We start from the raw sequence: 4,349 nt of genomic DNA on the forward strand, positions 1-4,349 counted from the left end.
CGGAACGCACTCAACGTTATAGACGCCAAAACGCGACTACTTGCCCGATACACCACAGCTTTCGCTCTCTAACCAGGTTCAGCAGTAGTTAAACCGCAGCTAATTTTTCACATTTGCCGTTTTGAGCGCAGCCATATTTCCACTTGGCTGTGTGCGAGCAGCGTTCTGATTGGCGGGTTTTATGCAGGCATCTACTGCGCATGCGCACCACAGTCAAACACGCACGCGCGTTGAATCAGGCCTTAGACAGTGAAAAGTTCTACAGGTCCTTGGCGCTCAAGTATATTAGTCAAAAGGCACATTGTTTATACTTTCTTTAGCACAGTACACATGCCTTGCAGCATAAGGAATGATCAAATTGACGACTTTTGCCATTGAAACCCACCCGCCGCGGTGGCTCAGTGGTTAGGTCGCTCGACTACTGATCCGGAGTCCCCGGGTTCGAACCCGACCGCGGCGGCTGCGTTTTTATGGAGGAAAAACGCCAAGGCGCCCGTGTGCTGTGCGATGTCAGTGCACGTTAAAGATCCCCAGGTGGCCGAAATTATTCCGGAGCCCTCCACTACGGCACCTCCTTCTTCCTTTCCTCTTTCACTCCCTCCTTTACCCCTTCCCTTACGGCGCTGTTCAGGTGTCCAACGATATGTGAGACAGATACTGCGCCATTTCCTGTCCCCAAAAACCAATTATTGTTAATTATTATCATTGAAACCCCGCCTTAAATAACGGAGTCTGGGACTAACACTGGTTACGGCTATCAACTTTGCTGTAATAAGTGGGAACGCCGTACAAAAAAAAGGAAAAATTGAATGTGAAAAATCAGTCGTAACCAAAGTACGCGGTATCACACCTTAGAAAAACGGTCTGTAGACAGTCTATAGACTTATTATACACTATTGCCTTGTTATTTATCCTTTTTGTCTATTCATAGTCTATAGACTATTACCTATAGATAAAATTCTAAAAGTGTACGGCCATACATTTATAGATTTGCCTATAGACTGTCTATAAGATTTGTATTGCCTAAAGACTGTTCTAGCCGATATGTGAGACAGATGCTGCGCCATTTCTTTTTCCCAAAAGCCAATTTAATTTAAGAAGAAGTTTATGTTCCACCGATGTACGAGGGGCCCCTACTCTCCGCCCCCGGCGCGTAGGCACAATGGACAGGGGCCATGACCTCCGCGACTAAAGACAGGCGAAGTTAGTTTCTTCCCGGCTTCCGTCGCTAGGCAGACGACTTGTTGCTGGTCGGCGGCGACTCGCTATATGGAAGAAGCCTTTGTCCTCCTGTGGACGTAGATAGGCTGCTGATGGTGATCACACTACAAACCTGTTGGCGTCACGAGCCTTACAGGTTTAGTTGCGATAATCAATATTGCAAAACCTTGTGATCACCATATTTCTACGCGCACCTATACGTTATCAATTTCTCAATGCCACGAGCTGGTCTTTTAAATTTTATCCACACTTTTAGTTCGTTCTTACTGCCATTGCACCACAAAAATGACACATCATCGTCATCAAACCGCTGATGTTGGTTCCACATAAAAATCCAAATTTGGCTGGCCGTAGCAAACAGTGCTCTGTCGCAAGCAAAGCCAACGCGCGCTTCTTGTCATCGCGAGGCTTGAAAACCGCTTACGCTTGGACATTCTCGGCCATTGAGATAAGCAGGCATCCGTCATGCACGGATTTCCAAGCACAAGGGACAACCCCGCCAAGGCGCCCTACTCTACGCTGGAAGAGGAAGACCGCAGCGTCCCGACCGACAGCAAGCGTCGCTGGAGACCAGCAGATCTGCGCTACCTCATTCTACTTGCCGTGGCTTTCTTAATGGCTGGGGTTCTTGTCGCTGCGGTCGCCTTCCTCATAGCCGACAAGACGAACAAGACTGGAAGTGTCGATGGACACGCCGACAACTCTGGCCATTTCATAGTGGACGACTTCTACTTGGAACTGGACCAGAAGCACCCGACAGATGCCGAACACGTCGTCACCGTGAGGCGCAACCTCAAGGGGTCACGTGGCGGCGGAAGGCTGGGTTCCGTGATAGAGACGCGAGAACAATCAGGCCTGCCTGCTGGCGACAGTTCGTCTTACGCCGATGATGACGACATGCACGCTGATCGAGCACAACCGATTCGGAGACAATCTGCGGATTCTTTTGCAGTTCCAGGAAAGGAAACTGGCTTGCACAAGTATGGAATGAGGTCGACGGGACTTAGCCTGCAGGACGCTCCCACTCCATCACTGGGTGCACTTGGTTCATTACTCAGGGGTCACAGGAATGACGCCCAGAATGCGTCGCAGAGTGAGTGGGCGCGAAACGTCGACCAGATCATCAAGAGCATGGAGGGGGGCAGCATGAAGCGAACTTTTTCACGAATAAAGAAGTAAGTTACTTCAGGCACATCAGATTTGAATCGTAATATCGAGAACGTGAATTATAAGCGCCAGGAGTCAAGAAATGTAACCCAATTCGATTTGTGCAAATGTATTCAGGCTACACCTAAGCTCGGCATTAATTTATGAGTCCCATAGGCGGCCTGGGGTCTTCTTTGTTTATCACTTGTTGCTGTTGCGACTAAAGGAAGAATGAAAAGGGAAGTGCACGGGCCTGCCCACTGTCTCGAGATGAGCCACAATCGCTTAAAGATGTGAGAGGAAAAACTGGAAGACCAGCAGATCTGCGCTACCTCATTCTACTTGCCGTCGCAACAACTGCGTCATGTGAGGCGACGACGACGGCTTAGTAACTGATATCCCCTGTGACAAGGAGCCCTCACCACATGTGTGAGAGCCCCTAGATCTCAGCCCCGTAAGGACAGGAAGCCACTGCGTTTCGTTTGTGGGCGATTCGACGAACGGCGAGCAAGCGGTGACACCGAAGGTTGTCATTAATGTCTTTATTCCATCTCGGCAGCCGTGCAGAAAAGAGCAACGCAGCGCTCTGCCGTGGCGCTTAAATAGCCCGCATATTAGCGCCGCGAAGTCAGCGTTTTTCATACGCGTCATCATGAACAAAAAATCAGCAATACGGTCCGCGCGACAGAGGGTGTTATCACCAGAAGAACGTAACAACCGCCAATCACTTCAGAGATACGGACACTGCAAAACGCAACAACATAAAGAGCAGTGTCTATCACTTCGCAGAAACGAACACTGCTCTTTATATTCTTGTATATTACTTTATAATATTATTCTTTTAATTTTTGTTGTATCCTATTTATGTATCGATATTGTTTGATCTTTTTGAACCACAGACAGCCTAGGACTCCCTTTAAACAAGTCGACCGAATGTTCGTGGGGGTCGAGTGTTGTCCCAAGTGGCAACGGTTCGAGTGCCGGCTGGATCATTTATCTTTCGAGTGGAGGATTTCCTTTGCATTCCGCATCTTTCTGCAGAGGCACTAAGTAATGGTGGTATTGGCCTCACAGACTTGTTTAACAGTGAAGAATTATGAAGCGACATCATCACTGTTGTAGTACATTGTGATCCTTGCGGGGTGTTTGGTCACTTGTGTCATATCATGTGTTTGTGGCATCATGGCCCTCTCGACGAACCTTGATTGCTCGACATTAGAATATATAATTAGGGGCGGTTTTGCAATATAGCATCACGCAGGAATGACACAACAAGAAGGAACGATTTATTCAGGCAGCCCCTTTTATAGCCCGCCGGTGAGGTGACGTTGTGATCACGTGGTCAAGCCAAGGTTTGCCGACGACGCATCATCTCTCCCCCTTTAAAGAGGAAAGCGTACAGGTGGCCGTCGCTGTCTGGTTGATCTTCGCAAACCAGGCGGGCCAGTTTCCGTCCCGGATGCTTCTGGGCTATCTTGCGACGTGGTCGGAGCGTCGTCCGCAGGTTCCCGCTTGCCAACTTCTCCAGGGGCTCTGTCTTCTGATTCAATCCGACGTCTCAGTTGGTCCAAGTGCCGCCGCTGAAGACCTTGCTCCGAGTCAACGGAGACCATCCTGGAGCCCTGTTGACCATGCACTACTCCTGGAATCCACCTGCGACCTGCTCCGAAACTGCGCATCCAGACCGGTTCTCCCACATCCAATTTAGTCGCACCTACTCTTCGCTGGCTTTCTGCCGACTTCTCACCGGGCGTGATGCAATCCATCTTTGTTCTTATCTGGTAGCCGAATAAGTGTTCCGCGGGCGACTTGCCATGCTTAACAGGCGTTCGGCGATATCGGAACAAAAACCGAGCTATACGCATTTCCAGGTCTTTTCCAGGGTTTTTCTTTAGCCCTTCCTTGAGCGTGCGCACAGCTCTTTCGGCTAAACCATTCGATTGTGGGTGATAAGGGGCTGTTGTGAGTTGCTTTACGTTGTT

This window comes from Amblyomma americanum, chromosome 8 (genome assembly GCF_052857255.1).
Source record: "Amblyomma americanum isolate KBUSLIRL-KWMA chromosome 8, ASM5285725v1, whole genome shotgun sequence".
Lineage (NCBI taxonomy): Eukaryota > Metazoa > Arthropoda > Arachnida > Ixodida > Ixodidae > Amblyomma > Amblyomma americanum.